Source organism: Dasypus novemcinctus, chromosome 8 (genome assembly GCF_030445035.2).
Source record: "Dasypus novemcinctus isolate mDasNov1 chromosome 8, mDasNov1.1.hap2, whole genome shotgun sequence".
Classification (NCBI taxonomy): domain Eukaryota; kingdom Metazoa; phylum Chordata; class Mammalia; order Cingulata; family Dasypodidae; genus Dasypus; species Dasypus novemcinctus.
In genome coordinates, this window is record NC_080680.1 from 33744436 (window position 1) to 33768523 (window position 24088).

A 24088-nucleotide genomic window follows, 5' to 3' on the forward strand; every position below is an offset into this window, starting at 1 on the left:
AGATAAATGTTTATGTAGGGTGTTGTAGCAGTTTGAAATTATTGATGAATTCCAAAAAGAAATATTCGATTGTTTATAAACTAATTCTTTCCTCTTTGCATATTAGATTATATTTGATTCATAGGTTTCCTTGACTAACATTATGTAAACCTCTTGTGCCAGTAGGGCGTTGAGTCCCTACCCTTTGGTGGGTGGGGACTCACAGATAAAAGGCAAGACAAAGGACAGAGTTAGGGGTTTTTGATGTTGGAGTTTGATGCTGAAGCCCTAAGCTGGAACCCCAGGAAGAGAGGAACCCTGAACCCAGAGAGAAGCAACACCCTGGAAGGGAGAAACCCAGGAAGCCTGAACCCTCATGGACGTCAGCAGCCATCTTGCTCCAACATGTGAAAACAGACTTTGGTGAGGAAAGTAACTTACGCTTTATGGCCTGGTTTCTGTAAGCTTCTACCCCAAATAAATACCCTTTATAAAAACCAACCATTTTTTGGTATTTTGCATCAGCACCCCTGTGTCTGACTAATACAAGTGTAAACTTTAATTTGCATTCCTTTTCTGTGAAATTTATTGTATTAAAAATTAATTAATTTAACAAATACTTTTTGAGTACCAGCTATATATAAATCCCACATTGTAAGGGAACTAAAATACCAAAAAAATCAATGAAACATACTTCTTAGCTTCAGAGAATTTGTTATGTAGTTGAGGAGATTAGAAAAATATAAACTTACGTGTAAAACTTATATATATATATATATTTCCATTTTATATTCAGATTAACCCTGTGAGTTTTGTAGAATAAGTGTTCATTCTTATTTAATTTGAAAGAAAACTAAGAGAGACTAAATGATTTGTGCCAAGATCACACAGAAGTAAAAAAGGCAGAACTCAGATTCAAACTTAAGTTATCTGACACCAAATGCTTTACAATTCATTGCATCTCCAAGTCAAAGTAAATGTCACAAGTGTCAAAAGGAAAATACGTGCAAAGTGTTATTGGCATTTCTTCTCACTGAGGAGATCAGAAAAGATTTCATGGAGGTATTTGATCTGAGCCTTGAAGGAGGGCTTGGTTTTGACAAGCTATAATGGGTAGATAGGAAATCATAAGCTGAGAGAAATCATTTAAAGAGAGCAAAAGGTAAGGAGGCAGGAAATCATGCACATTTGAGGAATAGTAAGTGGTCCAGTCTGGCTGGAGTACAATTCTGTAAAGGAGAGCAATGGGAGATAAGGCTGGGAATTTGGTTGGGATCAGGTCATGGAATGTCTTGAATGCCTTGCAAGGAATATGAATGCTTGGTAGGCAATGGAAAATTGTTGAAGGTGTTTGAATAAAGGAATGATTCAGAATAGAGCTTTCAGAAGATTAATATGGCAGTAAGATATAGAAGGGTTTGGAAGAGGCTGAGACATTATGAGGCCAGGACAATAACCCAAATAAGAAATAACAGGGGTCTAGGATGGTGAGAGTGGAGTGGAAATGGGAAGAAAATAAGGGCTAGATGTGAGGGACATTAAAAACATGGGAAACGGACTTGGCCCAGTGGTTAGGGCGTCCGTCTACCACATGGGAGGTCCGCAGTTCAAACCCCGGGCCTCCTTGACCTGTGTGGAGCTGGCCCTAGCGCAGTGCTGATGCGAGCAAGGAGTGCCCTGCCGTGCAGGGGTGTCCCCCGTGTAGGGGAGCCCCACGCGCAAGGAGTGCGCCCTGTAAGGAAAGCCGCGCAGCGCGAAAGAAAGTGCAGCCTGCCCAGGAATGGCGCCCCCCACACTTCCCGTGCCACTGACGGCAACAGAAGCGGACAAAGAAACAAGACGCAGCAAATAGACACAGAGAACAGACAACCGGGATTAAATAAATAAATAAATCTTTAAAAAAAAAACAAAAACATAAAGTCAAAAGGATTCCTTGACTAATTAGATGAGAAAATTGAAAGAAGGATGCTGGTCTATGTAACTGTAAAACTAATGCCAATTATTGAAACATTTTTTTTAATCAGAAAAGCAGTTGACTATGTCCAGTGTTCACCAGAGATATTTGTCATGAAATGTATAGGTTTAAGAACAACATCACCTACCCTTCCTGTCACATACCACCACCATACAAACACTGAGAACCAGGGAGGAGGCTAAAACCTTAATTAAGAACATAATCAGACCTTATAAATGGTCAGGTGTTTGTGAGATAAATGAAGCATCCATTAAAAGGCATGTGGTCCAAAGTGGGCCATTACTTATTTCAAGTAAAGGCATGTGTTAGTTAGAATAATACTAGCTGCTCTAACAGAAAACCCCTTAAATCTCAATGGTATAACATCACAGAATTGGTGTGTGTGTGTGTAAAATATTTTTTTTAAAAAGACATTCCTGCAACTCATACCATCAAAGGAATCATGCCTGGAAACTGGTGTGAAGTGTCCCCCACCTAAGCTCTTCCACAGGACTGCGAGAGGCAAAGTCAATCCTGGACCATGCTGATTGGGCTTTTCTCCTTATTTCCATTATCTCTCATTATTATGCTGGGTGTTATTCCAGACTTGGAAACCTAGACTTAGAACATATATTATCAGGAAACATCACATCCACAAAACTTCCAGTGGTGTAAGAGGCTAGAGCCTAGTGAGGATGTGACAGGGACAGTAGGGTTTCTCCCAAAGTAGACTGGGGAGCTGTAACTTGGGAGTTGAAAGAATTGCCTTGAAAAGAGACAAGGACCTGGGGTCAAGGGAGCAAGTTTAGGAACCAGTTTCATGAGGGTCATTCTTATGAGTGCTTAACTCCTGGGGCAACTCTTCCTTAACTGTTGGCAAAGTTATATTTAGTATGCCATTTTAAAGTTTTCCCTATATTATGATCCTCTTCCATTTTTTCCCACCCTTCTATAACATCTTCAAACTTTATGTGGCATGTAGAGGCACTTTAGAGGAAGTTCCTGAAAGAGGCATAGGTTTCCCCAGTGGAGCCCAATCTACATCCACTTACCCGCTGAGATTTCAACAAGGAGCAGCATAACCCCAAGAAAGACCCAGGCACTACAAGAGCTTGGTCTGTGAGTCCCCCGCAACAACCTTCCCTAAAGTGAGGAACTGGGGAAGTTACACTGGATCTACTTTTGATGAAAGGGAGACACAAATTTTAGTAGGAGGTCAAGTTCAGAGTTAAGTGTTTAGAAATCCCCAGCGTCATTATGCTATAATCATGCGAATGGATAAAATGGACAGAGGAAGGCACTTAAGGAGAAACAGGAGGAGAGAACAAGTCCACAGAGTAGTGGACCGTGCCGTGTTCTGACCAGATTTCAATCTCATTTACGAGCAGCCAGCACACATGATTCTCTGCAGAGGACTGACCCAAGGTCACTGGAGCGGCTCTTTCCAAATGAGCACAGAGCTGAAAATGCCTAGAGTTTATGTTCCCCCGGAGTGGCCCATAACAATGACTGTCAGCTGTGGGAGTTTGATAGTCCAGCTCCCTTGCCTCTGTGGGGACAAACTCTGTGGCTGAGTCCCCCTGCAGGATTAGGCTGAAGGGGACACTTGCCAAAGACTATGCCAGGGCTTGACTTGCTCCTTCTCCATCCTCCTTCCCCCACTCACTGATCAGTCTTTTCTGGGAGTGCTCCTCAATGAATCACAGATTCTGCACTCTGCAAATTCACTTCTGGTGACCCCAACTTAAGACACATGCATCAAAGGGTGCCACCCCTACCACTCTCCATACATAGCAGTCAAATGTCTTAATGTGTATGATTTATCAAGGAAGATAAACACTACAAAAATATCACTGGATTTAGCTAGTAGGAGATTATCACTGAATCTAATTCTTCTGCTTGTCACATACACATTGAGAAGGAATTCAAACAAGGGAGCAGGGAGTAATTCATGTAAATGTCTTGGGACTGTCACTAACTGTCACAGCTGTTGACCATGCCTCCAGACCTCAGAAACCACAAGTACACACTTCCCACATCACTGCTAAAACCACAAAGAAAAAAAGAGGTAGAATTTTAATATTCTTGCAAGAGGACATAGTAAATTTAGTGGCTTCAAGAGTTTAAGTCAGACACATATTAACTCCATCTCAGATGGCATCAGGATTGACTTGATGAGAGGAAGGATTTGCATTTATCCTATTCAGAGAACCAGAAACTAACTCAAGTAGCACAACAATTGAAGGTTTACAACTGAAAGGAATCTCAGCAAAGTCCCATTGCACTGCATAGTGTATTATAAAAGCCCAGTGACAATAAACACCCTGAGTAGCTCACTATTTGCTGGATTATCTATCACTCAGGCTCAAGTCCTTTATTTTCGTGACTGATGATCTTCCTAGAACACCATATAGCCTTTCAAGTTCTTATATTCATTATTACTAGTAGGAGTATTAAGATTATTTAACCAAGTGCCTATTATATATCAAGCACTTGGCTAAGTTCTTTACATTCAGATTCTGATTTAATATTCCCAATAAACTATAAAGCAAATGCCGATTCTCACTTTACAGAAGAAATGAGCTTAGAAGCAACTGCTTAATTGAAGTTGCATAGCTCACTGTAGCAGAACCCTATCTAGAACCCAAATCCAAAGTTGGATCCAGAGCCAGTACTCTTCTCACCATACAAACCACCTGCCCTCACTTATCGACTGAGTTTGGGAATGAAAGTCCCATCGCCTCTAACTTGCATACTAATTACCAAATCATGTTCTAGAATAATCATAGAACTGTGATGTCTTATAAACCCTCCACCACACTTTCCCCGTTTAGAAGGAGAGAGAGAAAGAGGAAGAGAGAGAGATAAAGAGAGAGAGAGAGAGATACATTAGATAGATAGATCCTACCCATATTTGAATCACTTACCTAAGCAGAGAAAAGCTTAGGCATTTTGTTTGGATGATGCATCTTTACTTTTAATTCTTCTGCCCCTTCTGGGCAGTCATGATTTGTGGCTCTTTATCAACTTATTACAGGAAGTTTCTACATGAAAGTGTCATCTCACAGTATTCTTTCCACATGAACAAAGACAGAAAGCACTGAGGCCCTGGAGTAAAGGGAAGAACACTGGAAAAAAAGCTATGAAATCTAAATATTAATCCCAACTAAAGAGAAGGCCCAACTTTTAGCAAATATCCTGAATTTCTACATCCAAGTGAATGGTGCCTCCTTTAGAATAATTGCTTTGGAGTACTTTACAAGTGTTTGTTGAAATAATTGCTCAAAATGTTGTTGAAAATCCTCCTTTGAAATTGCCTCTGAGAGATGTACATAATCCTGTGGGGTGAGAGATTTTCCAGAATAAAACTTCATTCCCTATGCAAAGTAAATTAATCCTAATTTTTGTTGCTTAGTGTGAGACTACAAGCAATCAAACACCCTGCTCCCCTAGACTTAATTTCCCCTTCTATATGATGGGAAAACAACATGCCTGTGGTATAAGAATAATGAGGTACAGCCCATCCATGTGATTTTGAAACTGTAAAATTCTTTACTCCGATAAGACAGAAGTGGAACATCCATCCTGGTCCTTTCAAATGAGGCAAAAGGTCCTACTTTGTCCATCCCTAGCTAGATGAAAGAGTTTAAGAGGTCACAGTGACACAACACTGCCTCTTTATTCCCAGAAATATAAGCACCAGATTCAAAAGTTACTCAATACACCCATCAAAACCAAAAAGTTACCACCAACAGATTCTGGGTTGTTTTCTTTACTTTTCTATGATTTTTTAATGTCTTGAGAGAGGAAAACTTTTTGAGCCTTTGAGCCTCGGACAAAAATAAAACCTCTGAGTCTCGAAATGCATGGTCTTCACTTTTCTGTGAACAGCACTGAATATGCACAATGAAGAATTTATGGCCCATGACGCGCAGGCGTCTACTTCTTGGATAAGGGGCCTACATTTAATTTGCAAACATGTGGTGTAACCTCCCTGAGCCAATCGCTGGAGACGAGAGGCAATGTGTGTGGGCCAGCTGTGGAATTTGGCTTCACTTCAGCACGTTGAAGTCACCTCCCTTCTCTAAAATTCTTCAAATACTGGAAGACTTGTGTGCAAGTGGAGGGGCAGGGGTACTAAGTGTGGGGGGGTGCTCACCAAAGACCACAGATGAGCTCATGAAACTTTAACAAGCTGTTGGGGAGCATTCCACGTGTGGGGCTTGAAGGCTCTTCCCCAGTCACCAGGAGGTGACAGGAATAAGTGCACTGGAAAGGACATGATTTTCATGTGGATTTTATTTTTGGAGAGGGAGAGGTATACATTACATAGGAAAAGGCCTTGTAATTCAACTCACACTGAAGGTCCATTAGGGAAAGTACTTGGGTTGGCTGACTTGACTGGAGTGTTGGCACCTCGGGATGAACCTTACACAAGCGGTGACGGTTTATTACAAAATCCAGGGGTTTTCTGGGAGCACCTGACTCTCGTGTGCTCTCCCAGAACTTGAACCTCATACATGATCATGATCATTCCAGAAATGTTTGTTTCCTAATTTCACTACCGCAATCTGAGGCAAAGATAAAAGCAACATTTAGAGTTGCTGATGTGGAATATCACCAGCAACTTCTGAGTTTATGCAGTATTACAGATTTCAGTCACAGAATTAGCTGCAAGACCCATATGCTAATCTAGTCAAAATCTTTGACTTGGTTTTCCTATCAAAGAAGGATTTGTCTTAAAACACATCATATTTCATATAATTCCATTTTATTAACAGTGTTGATTTCATGAATAACACTAAAAATTATTAATATATTCATGGAATGTATTATACATTTGCTCTACACTTCTGTAGTGGGACTACTCCCATCATACAAAAGTCTTTACAGAGAAAACAGGGCTAAATTTCTTACAAAAATATGCCTGTGATTCTTTTATGTATTTGCCCATTGAACTGCTTCTAAATTCATTAATCGAACTGAAATGGCAAACCACCTTCTTGCCTTTTTTTAAGCATTATTTAAGAACAATAGAATAAATTGTTTTACAATAGAAATTCTTGGAACAAATAGCCCATAGTCCTTTTCAGAATTTTTAAAAAGTTTCATTGTCTGGATGTTCTTATTTCACCCACAGCAATCTTCTTTTGCATAATGATCATACTCTGCTCCCTATTAACTATTTAACCTTCGGTAAGTCACTCAATTCTGAGATCTGCTTCCTTCCCTGTATTTCAAAAGATATTTGCTGGTCTAGATCACACAGAAGTACTAGAAGAACAGAAGATTCAGGGTCATATGAGTATGTGGGTATGTGTGTAAAAGGTGGCTGGAATTGACAGAAACCATGGCCTAAAATTAGCAAAACCTAGAAGCTCCTGGGGAACATCACCTGTTGTCTCACCATCTACTTTTATCCAGAAAGTCAACAATAGAAGCCTAAAGTGGACATAGGACCTTACTGGGGAATGCAACCATCACCTGGAAACCCATTTAGAGGCAAGAGTGGGTTGCACACATCCAGTGAAGACCAGCTAAGGTAAATAAACAAGATACTATTTTTCCCAAGGAAGGTCTCTTTACAGAAGCAAATATAGATGCTGACGTGATAGGTTCTCCTTTCAATGTCTCACAGGTGGGATTTGCCATCCAGGCATGTTCTGAATTTGTGCTCAAAGTCAATTAAAAATAACAAAAGTTTATATGAGTACATCAGATCTCTGGTGACTTGTCTACCTCTCCTAAACCTCAGGACAGCCCTCCTGCCAAATATCTTTATGAGCTGTGCATTAGTCAGCCAAAGGGGTGCTGATGCAAAATACCAGAAATTGGTTGGCTTTTATAAAGGGTATTTATTTGGGGTAGGAGCTTACAGGCCATAAAGCATAAGTTACTTCCCTCACCAAAGTCTATTTGGAGCAAGATGGCTGCTGACGTCTACAAGGGTTCAGGGTTCCTGGGTTCCTACGGTCCTAGGGCTTGTTTTCCTCTGGGTTCAAGGTTCCTTTCTTCCTGGGGCTGGCTTCTGTTTCCTCTGTGAGCTTACTTCCCAGGACTCCAACTTAAATCTTCAGCATCAAACTCCAACATCAAAACTCCAACATCAGAAACTACCAACTCTGTTCTTTGCCATGCCTTTTACCCTTCGGTGGGTGGGGATTCAATGCCCTGCTGGGACAAGAGGTTTACATAATTACTTAATCAAGTAAACCTATGAATCCAATATAATCTAATATGCCCAGAAGAAAAGATCAGTTTACAGATATAATCCAGTATTTCTTTTTGGAATTCATCAATAATATCAAACTGCTACAAGCTGGTAGAGCTGGGCACAAACATCCTGGCCCATGGAGCTCCAAGTCCTGTCCCTGCACTACACGATGCTGTTTTTCCATCCCTAGCAAGCAAGAGCTATAAAATAACTTTTATTTCCTGAAATAACCATGTGTCTTTCTCCAGTCACACTTTTTTTTTTGGCCTTCTTCATCATTTATTCTTTATTAAATTTCTTCTTTACCTGCTCTATCTTGTTTGCTGTTGCTTTCTTTTATTCTAAAATAATTCTTCAGTGAATGTCTATTTTAGAAGTTACAGTCAGACGAAATCTTGGGGGTAGACGTTTCTTTACATTCTGCTAAAGTACTTTCAAGGTGTCTCTTAAAATTCATGTTCCTAGCAGGTTTGTAGAATTCATGTTGGTGCATTTCTTTTTTTGTCTTTACATTAAAAAAATATGAGGTCCCCATATACCTCCCACCCCCCTTACCCCACTTCTCCCCTGATTACAACAATCTCCTGCATCATCATGAGACATTCATTGCATTTGGTGAATACATCTTTGAGCACAGCTGCACCTCATGGTGAATGGTCCACATCATAGCCCACACTCTCCCACAGTCCACCCAGTGGGCCATGGGAGGACATACAATGTCCAGTAACTGTCCCTGCAGCACCACCCAGGACAACTCCAAGTCCCGAAAACGCCCCCACAACTCATCTCTTCCTCCTATTCCCTACCCCCAGCAGCCACCATGGCCACTTTCTCCATACCAATGCCACATTTTCTTCCATTACTAATCACAATAGTTCATATCAATAAGCCCACTCTAATCCATACTCTATTCCTCCATCCTGTGACCCTTGGAATGGTTGTGTCCACTCCACATCTATATCAAGAGGGGGCTTAGATTCCACATCGATGCTGGATGCAATTCTCCTGCTTTCAGCTGTAGGCACCCTTGGCTCCCTGGTGTGGTGGTTGACCTTCTTCACCTCCATGTTAGCTGAGTGAGGTAAGTCCAATAAACCAGAGTGTAGGAGTTGCAAGTCTGTTGAGGCTCAGGGCCTGGCTATCACATGGTCAGTCCAGAGATTCAGGACCCCTGGGTATACATTAAACCCCAGCACCAACTACAGTTCCAGTAAAAGTAACAGGAGAGTCTTGTGAACAAAGATTGCATCTGAGTCCAGCTCCATCACACAGAAACACAAACTCCAAAGTAGGGCCAACTGACATGGCACTGAACTCCATCTGCCATGGCCAGAGAACCTGTGGGTCTCTGTAGCCCTCAGAAGAACCAATACCTGGGGTTGTATCTACTTTATATGTCTCTGGGACTCTGCTCAGGTGTACATAAGGGCAACTCCTCTGATAACCTTCTGGCTCTTTTTGGAGACTCATAGCCATATAAACTCATTTGTCCTTTCCATTTCCCCCTTTGATTCAGGTCAAAAAGCATTTTTAACTCCTGGTATTATATGTAGATTGAGATATTCTGCTGGTGCAAGTTGACCCTTTCATTCAAGGTCACTTTCTAGTTACATCATCAGCTTGTACTTGGTAATAATCCCTTGGCACCAGAGAGGCTCATCCTCGGGAGTCATTCCCCATGCTGGGGGGAAGGCAACACATTTACATGCTGACGTTGGCGTTGAGACTGGCCACATTTGAGCAACATGGAGGCTCTCAGGAGGTAACTCTTAGGCACCCTGCAGCTCTAGGCTGTGTTCTTATTTCAGGTGCACAGGCTCACAAGCATAGTCATTAGTATCAAGGGCTCATTGTTGGACCTTCCTTCTTTGTTGGTCTTTGCTGTTGCGCTTGGGGGATTGTTGCTGTTCCTTTAGGGACTGTGAGAGCTCCCCTGGGAGGAACTCAGCACTCTCTCAGTTGTTGTTTTTAATTGTATACACTATGAAAATATCCAAACATTTTTATGTACCCTGGATATATGCCCATAGAACTCCCTGAAAACAATGTGTCCCCTGTCAATAACATCCCACACCAGTATTCCACCCCTGCCATCATTGAACTTCTCTGTGATCCAAAACTTCTTCAAAAGTGAAGCCCAATATATTGCGAGGTTCCAATAATAGTAAAATGGGATATAGTAATGAGTTTAAAAGTTAGATATAGAATACATATTAATTTAGAAAAATTAAGGTAAAAATAAATTGGGGTATCTAAAAATTTAAAAATGCAAAAGCTTTGTTTTTGGTGTTTTGTCTTCCATCACTGCAATAAGTGTTGCCCTGTATGCAAATTGGCAAGGCAACTATTTCTGCCTTTTCCTCAGTGTCTACGTCCTATCTTTTTCTTTTTTTTTTTCTAATTATTAAGCTTATCTTCACAAAAGTTTAGATCACAATAATTCATATATTCAATATACAGTACTCCCACATATCCAACATAAAACCCTTTTCCCTTCCACAGCAATAATCTTTTTACATATTCATACTATATTTACTGAAACTGATGTACAGATATTGAGACAATAGCTTTCAAACAAGGTAACATTTGGGTTTACATTGTGGTTTATGTTTTAGACTATTCAATTTTCTAAAGTTTTAGTTATCTTATGTTTTACATTATGATTTACATTTTAGCCTATCAGCCCCTATACATTTTGGTGTAATTTAACATGTCTTATATCCATCCTTGTGTAATCTTGTGGAACACTTCTATTGCCCACACAGTTACATTGGTTCCATCTATTCAGTACCTCTTTCCTCTCCCCTTAGGGCCCACAGAAACAGTCAATCTTCATTGCTTGAAGGGCCATGTTCAGAGATACTTGCAACAGTGTTGAGGGCTTAACATGCTCAACTGCCCTAATGCACTGGGAGCCACCATTTCTTTGAAGAGATACAATTCTCTCTATTTGAGAACATCAGTCCTCCCCAGGATGTGGGTATACCTTCACTCTCATTATATGGGTCTCTATCCAATGGTAAAATCCACTATGGCAAAATGAGCATTCATATACTCCCCAGGAGCCTGTCCTACATCGGATTATTCCCTTTAAGCATCTTAAACAGGTAACCTTCCTTATTATATTTTTGAAAAAGTTTTTTCAGCATTATACTCTCAACCAAATACCTGACAATCTCCTATGTTCATATGTTGCCGCACCCTCCCCCCAATTTCTTGGGCAATATTACCCATCCTCCCATCTCTAGCCCCCTCAAGCCTGCAAAGCCCCACCCAAAGGTAACCCTATTGCCCCATTTTATCCCTTCCTTGTACAAATACTTACCTCCAGCTTATCATAGATTTCACCCTGGTAGGTGTCAGCTTACATCCTTCCTCTACCCACCACTTACCTTTAAGCCTATCATCCAGTCTCTAGCTCTCTGAGGCAGCTTGGTTTATCTATTTCATATCATTGAGATCATGTAGTATTTGTCCTTCAATGCCTGGGTTGCTTCGCTCAACATAAGGTTCTCAAGATTCATCCATGTTATCACGCGTGTTTGTAGTGTACTCATTCTTAAAGCTGAGTAGTATTCCATTGTATGTATATACCACATTTTATTTATCCATTCATCTGTTGATGGGCATGTGGGTTGATTCCAACTTTTGGCAATAATGAACAATGCTGCTATGAACATTGCTGTACATATATCAGTTTGTGTCCTTGTTTTCAGCTCTACTGGGTACATACCCAGCAGTGGAATTGCTAGGTCATATGGCAAATCTATAGCTAGTTTTTTGAGAAACCACCAAACTGTCCTCCAGAATGGCTGGATCCTTCTGCATTCCCACCGGCAGTGGGAATGAGTGTTCCCATTCCTCCACATCCTCTCCAGCCTTTGTAGTCTTCTGTTTTTTTCATAGCTGCCAATCTTACGGGAGTAAGATGGCATCTCATTGTAGTTTGATTTGCATTTCCCTAATAGCTAGAAATTTGGAGCATTTTTTCATGTGCTTTTTAGCCATTTGTATTTCTTCTTTGGAGAAGTGTCTGGTTAAATAGTTTCCCCATTTTTAAAATGGGTTGTTTGTCTTTTTATTTTCAAGATATAGGAGCTCTTTATATATGCAGGTTATAAGTCTCCTATCAGATATATGGTTACCAAATATTTTCTCCCATTGTGTAGGCTCTCTTTCTTGACAAACTCCTTTGAGGTATAGAAGCCTTTCTTGCCAAACTCCTTTGAGGTACAGAAGGCTTTAATTTTGAGGAACTCCCATTTATCTATTTGTTCTTTTGCTGCTCGTGCTTTTGGTGTGAAGTTCATGAAGTCATTTCCTATTACAAGGTCTTGTATATGCTTCCCTACACTGCTTTCCAAAGTCTTTATCCTCTTGGCTCTTATATTTAGGCCTTTGATCCATCTTGAGTTAATTTTTGTATAAGGTGTGAGATAGTAATCCTCTTTCATTCTTTTACATATGGATATCCAGTTCTCCAGGCACCATTTGTTGAATAGGCCATTCTCTCCCAGTTGAGAGGGTTTGGTGGCTTTATCAAATATTATATGACTATATATATGAGGATCTATATCAGAACTCTCAATTCGGTTCCATTGGTCTGTGTGTCTCTCCTTGTGCCAATACCATGCTGTTTTTACTACTGTAGCTTTGTAGTATGTTTTGAAGTCAGGTAGTGTGATTTCTCCAATTTTGTTTTTCTTTTTCAATATGTCTTTGGCTATTTGGGGCCTCTTTCCTTTCCAAATAAATTTCATAGTTAGTTTTTCTAGTTCCTTAAAGAATGCTGTGTTGGTTTTTATTGGGATTGCATTGAATGTGTAGATCAGTTTTGGTAGGATAGACATGTTAATAATATTTAATCTTCCTATCCATGAACAGGGAATATTCTTCCATTTCTTTAGGTCTTCTTTGATTTCCTTGAACAGTGTTGTGTAGTTCTCTGTGTATAAGTTTTTTTAACATCTTTAGTTAAATTTATTCCTAGGTATTTGATTTTTTTATTGACTATTGTAAATGGTATTTGTTTCTTGATTTCCTCCTGAGCTTGCTCATTATTGGTATACAGAAATGCTACTGATTTTTGCGCATCGATCTTATAACATACGACTTTACTAAACTCATTTATGAGTTCTAGCAGCTTTGTTGTAGACCTCTCAGGGTTTTCTATATATAAGATCATGTCATCTGCAAATAATGAAATTTTTACTTCTTCCTTTCCAATTTGAATGCCTTTATATCTGGTTCTTGCCTCAGTGCTTGAGCAAGTACTTCTAAGACAGTATTAAATAGAAGAGGTGATAGTGGACATCCTTGTCTTGTTCCTGATCTTAGAGGGAAAGATTTTAGGATTTCACCATTGTAAACAATGCTGGCTGTGGGTTTTTCATATATACTCTTTATCATGTTCAGAAAATTTCCTTGTATTCCGATCTTTTGCAGTGTTTTTACCAAGAAAGGGTGCTGTATTTTGTCAAATGCTTTTTCTGCATCTTTAGATATAATCATGTGATTTTTTCCTTCAATCTGTCTATATGGTGTAGTACATTGATTGGTTTTCTTATGTTGAACCATCCTTGCATACCCAGAAGGAATCATAGTTGGTCATGGTGTATAATTCATTTCATGTGTTTTTGAATATGATTAACAAGTATTTTGTTGAGGATTTTTGCTTCTAGGTTCATTAGAGAAATTGGTCTGTAACTTTCCTTTCTTGTGGTGTCTTTGTTTGGCTTTGGTACTAGGGTAATGTTGGCATCATAGAATGAGTTAGGTAATGTTCCTTCTGTTTCGATTTTTTGGAAGAGTTTCAGCAAGATTGGCTTTAGTTCTTTCCAGAATGTTTTGTAGAATTCCACTGTGAAGCTGTCTGGCCCAGGGCTCTTCTTTGTTGGTTTTTAATGACTGATTCTATCTCTTTATTTGTGATTGGTTTGTTGAAATCATCAATTTCTTCCTTCATCAATATAGGCTGCTTACGTGTTTCTAGGAATTTGTCCATTTCCTCTGATATGCCATTTTTGTTGGAATATAGTTTTTCAAAGTATCCTCTTAAGATAATCTTTACTTCTGTGGGGTCAGTGGTGATATCTCCTTTTTCATTTCTTATTTTGTGTATATGCATCTTCTCTCTTTTTTTCTTTGTTAATCTAGCTAAGGGTTTGTCAATTTTATTGATCTTCTCAAAGAACCAGCTCTTGGTTTTGTTTATCTTTTCAAGTGCTTTCTTATTTTCTATTTCATTTAGTTCTGTTCTTATCTTTGTTAATTCTTTCTTTCTTCTTCCTGTCAGGTTACTTTGTTGTTTTTTTACTAATTCCTCCAAATGTGCAGTTAGTTCTTCAATCTTTGCTCTTTCTTCTTTTTTGATATATGAATTTATGGCTATAAATTTCCCTCTCAGTACTGCTTTTGCTGCATCCCATAAGTTTTGGTATGTTGTGTTATCATTTTCAAGATAATTATTAATTTCTTTTGAGATTTCCTCTTTGATCCACTGTTTTTCTAACAGTGTGCTGTTTAATTTCCATATCTTGGTGTGAAATTGGGGCCTCTGGCCCTTGCAGATTTCCAGCTTCACTCCACTGTGGTCAGAGATATTATTTTGTATGATTTTGATCTTTCTGAATTCATTGATACTTTCTTTGTGAATGATCCATGTGCACTTGAGAAAAATGTTTATCCTCTGTATTCGGGTGTAAGGATCTGTAAATGCCTATTAGATCCAGCTCCTCTAATATACTGTTCAAAGTTTTTGTTTCTTTATTTTTTTTTTTAAGATTTATTTTTATTTATTTAATTCCCCCCCCCCCCCCCCGGTTGTCTGTTCTCTGTGTCTATTTGTTGCGTCTTGTTTCTTTGTCCACTTCTGTTGTCATCAGCGGCACGGGAAGTGTGGGCAGTGCCATTCCTGGGCAGGCTGCACTTTCTTTCGCCTGGGCGGTTCTCCTTACGGGGGCACTCCTTGCACATGGGGCTCCCTTATGCAGGGGACACCCCTTCGTGGGGCAGCACTCCTTGCGCGCATCAGCACTGCACATGGGCCAGCTCCACACGGGTCAAGGAGGCCCAGGGTTTGAGCCACGGACCACCCATGTGGTAGACGGACGCCCTAACCATCTTGGGCCAAGTCCGTTTCCCTTTGTTTCTTTATTGATTCTCTTTTGAGATGTTCTGTCCAAAGTTGATAGTGGTGTATTAAAGTCTCCCACTATAATTGTAGAGGCATCTATTCTTTCACTTAGTTTTTCCAGTGTTTGCCTCACATATTTGGAGGCACCCTTGTTAGGAACATAAATATTTATGATCGTTCATTCTTCTTGACAGATTATCCCTTTCACTAATATGTAGTATCCATCTTTGTCTCTCACAATTGTTTTGCATCTAGAGTCTATTTTGTCTGATATTAATATAGCTACTCCTGCCTTTTTTTGGTTTTTGTTTGCTTGTAAGATTGTTTTCCAGCCATTCACTTTCAACCTCCATGAATCCCTGTGTCTAAGATGTGTTTCTTGTAGACAGCATATAGATGGATCATATTTCCTTATCCAATCTCCCAGTCTGAATCTTTTGACAGGTGAGTTTAATCCATTGACATTCAGTGTTATTACTTTCAAGGAATTATTGACTTTAGCCATACTTTGTTTGGACTTGTGTTTGTCATATTTTGTTTGTTTTTTCTTCTCTTTTTGTCTTTTTTGTTGCTCTTACACTCTCCTCCAACTCTGCCTCTTCTGTTTTTTTCTTTCTTTCTGCAGAACTCCCTTTAGTATTTCTTGAAGGGCAGGGTTCTTGTTGGCATACTCTTTTAATTTCTGTTTATCTGTGAATATTTTGAACTCTCCATCATTTTTGAATGCTAGTTTAGCTGGGTAGAGTATTCTTGGTTGGAAATTTTTTTCTTTTAGTACCTTGACTATATCATGCCACTGCCTTCTTGCCTCCATGGTTTCAGATGAGAAATCAGCACTTAATCTTATGGAGCCTCCCTTGTACGTGATGGCTTTCTTTTCTCTTGCTGCTTTTAGAATTTTCTCTTTGTTTGAGCATTGGATAATTTGACAAGTATATGTCTTCGGGTGGGCCTGTTGGGATTTATGGTGTTTGGGGTGCGTTGTGCTTCCTGGACATGTACATCCATTTCTCTCAGTAGATTTGGGAAGTTTTCAGCCATTATTTCCTCCAACACCCCTTCTATCCCCTTTCCCTTGTCTTCTCCTTCTGGGATGCCTATAACACATATGTTTGTGCATTTTGCATTGTCATTCAGGTCCCTAAATCCTAGCTGGATTTTTTCTATCTTTTATCGATCAGTTCTACTATCTGTTTGATTTCAGATTACTGTCTTCCACGTCACTGATTCTCTCCTCTGCCTCTTCTAATCTGCTACTATTTGCTGAGAGTGTATTTTTGATCTCTTGAACTGTGGTATTCATCATCATCATATCTGTTCTCTTTTTGTGTATGTCCGCAATTTCCTCTCCAAGTGTTTTCTCCATATTGTTAATCTCTTCCTTTACTTCATTAAGTTTTTCTCTAATATATGTTCTGAGATCTTTAATTACTTGCCGATGTTCTGCTCCCCTTCCTGGTTTTCAGTCTGTTCATTGGATTCAGCCATGTTTTCCTGATTATTGGTTTGGTTTGTAGTTTTTTGTTGCTGTCTGGTCATCATTTTATCTTGACGGGTTTAATCAGTTCCTTAGCTTCTTTGTCTAGTCTTGGGGATTAATTAGTTGTTGTTCATACATCGGTGTTATGTCTTCTCTTTGTCACTTTGTTCTTCTTACTCTATTTTCTTGTTGCTGGCTAAGTTCACTTTGAAGGAAAATAGTAGGGCCAGGGAAAGCAAAATGAGTAAGAAAAGAAAATGCATAAAGTAGTATTGGTAATAAATGTTAACAGAGCAACAATGGGAGATGTAGGAGAATGGATATTAGACTCATGCAAGTTGTGTAGAGTTTTAACAGTAAGTAGAGTACCTATAATGGGACAGTCAACTGAATATGGGGAGGAATATAGTATGAAGTAAAAGGCCAGTATTTTCATGAGAGGGAAAGAGAAAAGAAAGACAATAATATCAAGAGTGGATAAAAGACAGAAAAAAAAAAACAGAATAAACTATTAGAAATAAAAAGACAGACAATTTGGGGGCCAAAGAAAGGGAGGTGGAATGTAAGAGAAACAGTAGATGATGGAGGATAGAAAGATGTGGGGGAAGGGGGTAGTGTAGGTGGCCAAAATCAATACACACAGAAAAGAGGAAATGGAGGATGAGGAAACACAGTAAGTGTGAAGCGCTCCCTATAGCACCTATTATAAAAAGAAAAGAAAATAAGAAGAAGAGAGAAAAGGAAAAAAAAGAGAAGAGAAAAGGGGGGCAACAAGAGGGGGGGAGGAACAAGCAAGAAAAAGAAAAAAAGAAAATAAACTAAATAAATGAAAAAGGACCTTGGAGATAAAACTGGAGAAAAGACCAGGAGACAATGCAATATTAGCAACCACGACCAAAAAAAAAAAAAAAAAGAACCAACATTTCAAGCTAGGAATCCTCTTTGCAGTTAAATAATACACTTAGGGATCTGACCTTTCCCCTTTCTCCTTTCCTAACTTCTCTCTCTCCCAGGGCAGCAGGAAAGCTGCCTGTAGGAGATTCAGGTAGGTCCTTGTTGAACCAACTCAACACAGAAGGCTATGACTCTTTATTTCCACCATGAGAGCACCTACATCTCACCAGAAACCCGAAATATGTTATTGGAAGCTTGAGTAGCACCTCCTACAGTCCCTCCCCCTTAGGTGTGCTAGGAGAGGTCTAATTGATTTTCTGACTCCACCTTCTCCCAGAAGAAGTTTCCTATTCCAGGACGTTTAGGTAAATTGGGCTTCCTCAACAGATTCGCCTCTGTTTTCTTCACAGACTCTCCCCAAATCAGCTGCTACACTCCTCCAAGTTCAAGGAAAGAGAGAGAGAGAGAAAAAAAAAAAAAAGCCAAGGGCTATCGTAATCAAGGACCTCTGATGGACCTCAGGGCGCGGTGGGTTCAGGGATGGAAGGTGCGTGATATTGTAGACTCACGGTGTGTGAGTCTCTGCAGTGTGGGCCACCAGGGTTTAGGGGACACAGACCTGGGAGCCACGCATCTTATTAACACGGGGCCTGGGAACACCACGGCGCAACAAAGCCTTCAGGGATTGCAACGGCCGGGCCTCCAGCCCTAGAGGGAGGGGTCCCGCCCACAACTTCTGACCTCTGTGTCAGAAACCCAAAATTCCACCTCTCACAATAATCTCTTCTGTCACTGTCTCACCAAATTGACATCCAGACAACTCCTGCCCTGCTAGCCCCCAAAACAGCCCACTCAGGGTTCAGGAGTACTGCAGCACAACAAAGATTTCAGGGATCGCCGCAGCTGGGCCACCAGCCCTAAGGGGAGGGGCTCCACCCACAACTTCTGACCTCTGTGTCAGAAACCCAAAATTCAACCTCTCACAAGAATCTCTTCTGTCACTATCTCACCAAATCGACATCCAGACACCTCCCACCCTGCAAGTCCCTGAAACAGCCCGCTCAGGGCTTGGGAACTCCCCAGCACAACAAAACCTTCAGGAATCACCGCAGCTGGGCCACCAACCCCAGGGGGAAGGGTCCCGCCCACAACCTCTGACCTCCGTGAAAGAGACCCAAAATTCTACCTCTTGCAAGAATCTCCTCTGTCACCGTCCCACCAAATCAACGCCCAGACACCTCCTGCCCTGCAAACACCCGAAACAGCCCAGTCCAGCAGGACTCCAACCCTACTCAGCTGCTTCTTTGCAGGAGAGATTATCGGTGCATTTCTTACTAGCCTTTCTGCATCATGTTGCTCAAGCAGATGAGGCAGAGTTGCTCAGAGAATATTATTTCAAAAAGGATTTTTTGCAAAGAAGGTAATTTCAAATATTGAATCTTATCAATCATTGTCCCCTGTTACATGGTGTAGCAGTTTGATATAGTTATGAATTCCAAAATATATATTGGACTATGTTTGTAATCTGGTCTATTACTGGGCATGATTGAGTTATGATTAGGGCTTTGATTAAGCCACTTCATTAGGCCTTTGAAGGGGTGGGGACCAAGGTGTGGGGACTCACAGATAAAAGGCATGGCAAAGGACAGAGTTGGAGATTTTGATCTGAGGGTTTTTGATGCTGGAGTTTTGATGTTGGAGTTTGATGCTGAAGCCTTAAGCAGAAGCCCAGGGAAGTAAGATCACAGAGGAAACAGAAGCAAGACCCAGGAAAAAGAGGAACCCTGAACCCAGAGAGAAGCAAGACCCTAGAAGGGAGGAACCCAGGAAGCCTGAACCCTCACAGATGTCAGGAGTCATCTTGCTCCAACACATGGAAATAGCCTTTGGTGAGAGAAGTAACTTAGGCTTTATGGCCTGGTATCTGTAAGCTTCTACCCCAAATAATTACTCTTTATAAAAGCCAACCAATTTCTGGTATTTTGCATCAGAATCCCTTTGGCTGACTAATACTTCTGGGGAAAGGTACTATGAATATATATACTTGAAAGAAAATATATAATTCCTGCATACCTTATGGATTTCTAAAGTTTTATAAGATTCTTCTTCTTAAAGACTGGAAGAAACAGAGAGATCAATAAAACACAACCTTGAGGTAAGGGGTAAGGAGTTCAGGTTTTGGTTGCACATCATCTGTCAATTGTTGACTTCAGAGGTTCCAGTGAGGAGGTTCGTAACTTCCCAGGCATCTCCTTGAAGACAGCTCCACTGGCCAAAGCCAATTTTTTGGAGAAGTAGCAAGTGTACACTGTTAGCTGCACCTGAAACAGCAAGGAGATGGATGCACCAGAGGGAAAGGGTATCTGGATAGGCCCCAAGAGCATCTACTAAAGCATGCCAAAGTGTGGTTTCCCAGGAACTTGTTAGAAATGCAAATCCCTGGTCCCAGTCTAGCGCCACTGAATCAGAAACACTGTGTGTAGGAAGAGCAGTAACCTATGGTTTAACAAGCCCTCCAGTTCATTTTGATGAACTCCCAACTTTAAGAACCACTGGACAACATCTATATTCCCACCAAATACCACATATGTTGACACTATTCACTAGTAGGCTTAAGTTCACCTCCCCTGAGAAATAATTTGATTCAGATATCTACAAAAGATATCCCCATAAACATGCCTAATTTCAATTTGTTACACACATTTTGGCCTTCAGTTCTTTTCTCTACCTTTCCCCTAATTTTCTGGACTCTTTCCATGATTTGAAGGCTCTGAGCAATCTCTTCCCCAGAATCTTTTTATGAGATCTTAATTAGACTCATACACTCACAGGGTCATCCACTTCACCTGCCCAAAAAAAGTCATTTATAGCCCAATAAAGATTTTGTGTTGCTTTATATTCTCCTTTCTGTAATAAAACAGGCAAATACTAAGTTGACATTTTGCAGCCATTTTGCTCTGATTAAGATCTTATTATTTTTGTAACTAAGCAAAGCGAAAAAAATTTATATATCCTACAATCAAATGTCTCTTGCAAGAAGTCATGGTTTCAGACTATTACAGTCATTTCTATTTAAAGAGAATGGAGGGAGAAATGGTTGGAAAGATTGTTTATTCTGATTACCCATTCTCTGTTGAATGTTATTTTCTCTTGTATACTTACTTTTGAAACAAGTTCTTAAACAAAATTGAGAGTATATAAGGATACTACCAGTGCAAAGCCAGGAGCATAAAGCCTTCCCTTCTTGAAAATAACATTTTGCCATGATATATTTATGGAAATCTTCTCAATCCCAAAACACAGGTTTAAAGATTGGATATGTTAGGAAAACATGAGTTTCTTAAGTCTCATGGTACTTATCACTTCAGATATATGTATATTATTCAGGATTTTTTTCACTAGAGCCAAAATTGACAGAGAATTTTAGAGACGCTTTTGTACTCAAAAATCAAGAAAATAAAATGTTAAGCTTAATTGTTGAAGAGTGATCAGAATTTCCTTGTAAAAGGCATTCAGCATATGTAACAAGGTCTACCTCAATTTCTTAATTTTGGTTTTGCAGATATCCTATAACATGATAGTGGTTGATCATATAACATAAAAAATAGATGTGGAAAAAGTCTTTGGCAATGTTCTTTTTCTCCCCCCTGAGAAAGAACGTCTCTTTTTTCTCTCTCTCTTTATTTTTTTTAAATGTTACATTCAAAAAATTTAAAAAGGGGAAGCGGACTTGGCCCAGTGGTTGGGGCATCCGCCTACCACATGGGAGGTCCACGGCTCAAACCCGGGGCCTCCTTGACCTGTGTGGAGCTGGCCCATGCGCAGTGCTGATACTCGCAGGGAGTGCCGTGCCATGCTGGGGTGTCCCCTGCACAGGGGAGCCCCACGCACAAGGAGTGCGCCCTGTAAGGAGAGCTGCCCAGCACGAAAGAAAGTGCAGCCTGCCCAGGAATGGCGCTACACACACGGAGAGCCGACACAGCAAGATGACGCAACAAAAAAAACACAGATTCCCGTGCCGCTGAAAACAACAGAAGCTGACAAAGAAGAACATGCAGCCAATAGACACAGAGAACAGACAACTGGGGGGGGGGGGGGGAGAAAGAAATAAAAATAAATAAATCTTACAAAAATTTATATATATAAGAGGTCCCCATATAAGAGGTCCCCATATACCCCCCACCCCATCCCGCCCACTCCTCCCATATCAACAACCTCTTTCATCATCGTGGCACATTCATTGCATTTGGTGAATACATTTTGGAGCACTGCTGTACCACATGAATAACAGTTTACATTGTAGTTTACACTCTCCCCCAGTCCACCCAGTGGGCCATGGCAAGACATACAATGTCCAGCATCTGTCCCCGCAGTACCACCCAGGACAACTCCAAGTCCTGAAAATGCCCCCACATCATATCTCTTCTTCCCTCTCCCTACCCTCAAGCAGCTACCATGGCCACTTTCTCCACATTAATGCTACAATTTCTTCCATTACTAATCACAATAGTTCCATAGTAGAATATCAAGAGAATGCAAATTGCTCTAACCTTTGGGTAGTCTGCAAGGAGAATGGGAAGGAGTGCAATCCAGGAGGGAGACATGGAGTTCTATGGCTTCACCTGCGTGGGAGGCACATAGGTGTCAATTGTTATGCTGTAGAGACATGTTTTTGTTTTACCCACCTTAATTTATTCATTTAATTTTAACATTAAAGTGTTTTAAGGTAAACAATCTTTTCTCTCATTATATTGCACTATAAAATATAATTTGGGGAAGCAGACTTGGCCCAATGGATAGGGCATCCGCCTACCACATGGGAGGTCCACGGTTCAAACCCCAGGCCTCCTTGACCCATGTGGAGCTGGCCCATGCGCAGTGCTGATGCATGCAAGGAGTGCCCTGCCACACAGGGGTGTCCCCCGCGTAGGGGAGCCCCACACACAAGGAGTGCGCCCTGTAAGGAAAGCCGCCCAGCGTGAAAAAAAGCGCAGCCTGCCCAGGAATGGCGCCACACACACGGAGAGCTGACACAACAAGATGACGCAACAAAAAGAAACACAGATTCCCGGTGCCGCTGATCAGGATAGAAGCGATCACAGAAGAACACATAGTGAATGGACAGAGAGAGCAGACAACTGGGGGGCAGTGGGGAAGGGGAGGGAAATAAATAAAAAATAAATCTTAAAAAAAATAAAATAAAATAAAAATAAAAATAAAATATCATAATTTAATGAAACAAATAAGTTAAATTCAAGGGCTTAGAGAGAAAACTTTTCAAAATAGAAATATTTCCAAATAAAAATTAGAAAGTTATGAATAAAAATTGCCTTTATGAGGATAAAGTACATTTATTTTATAAAACTGTAGAAATATGAGTTTAAGACTTAAGTAAAAATACAGAAAAAGGAAGTTTAGAGAAATTAAAGATTAGGAAAATAATTAAAATAAACAGCAAATGCAATAAGACAGAATGGTTTTATAATCTTGGAGGTGAGAAAGGTGTTTTGAGAAAATCATAAAAATCCAAAAAGTTTAAAAGAAAATTGTAAAATTAAATATATTTTTTTACTATGACACCTTAAACCAGCTTTTCAAGTAAGCAGTAGATTGGAAGAATATTCTCAACATATCAGAAAATATATTAAAATATAGAATTACAACAATCTTATACAAAACCAGCCAAAAGAAATAGAAAATGTCCCTTCCCTCCAAAAGAAAAAAGATAAATTCAAATGACCAAAAATTAATACAGGACTCCTCTAAAAGGAAGCTACACTTTTATTTTAAAGAATCACAAAATTTGGTGGTATATCAGGTATAAGCACTTGTAAATGTGTACATACATGGATATACCAATTGTGGATATATTATAATATTATATTAGTAATCTATTATTTTTTTTAAGATTTATTTTTTTATTTATTTCCCTCCCCTTCCCCTCCCCCCCCCAGTTGTCTGCTCTCTGTGTCCATTCGCTGCATGTTTTTCTGTGACCCCTTCTATCCTGATCAGCAGCACCAGGAATCTGTGTTTCTTTTTGTTGCGTCATCTTGTTGTGTCAGCTCTCCGTGTGTGTGGCGCCATTCTTGGGCAGGCTGCGCTCTTTTTCATGCTGGGCGGCTCTCCTTACGGGGTGCAATCCTTGTGCATGGGGCTCCCCTACGCAGGGGACACCCCTGCGTGGCAGGGCACTCCTTGCGCGCATCAGCACTGCGCATGGGCCAGCTCCACACAGGTCAAGGAGGCCCGGGGTTTGAACCACGGGCCACCCATGTCATAGGCGGATGCCTTATCCATTGGACCAAGTCTGCTTCCCAGTAATCTATTATGGCATAACAAATTATCCTACAATTAGCACCTTGAAATCACAAACATTTTTATTATCTTAGCAGGGTGATTCTGGCTCAAGTCCAGCTACCATCGGAGGCT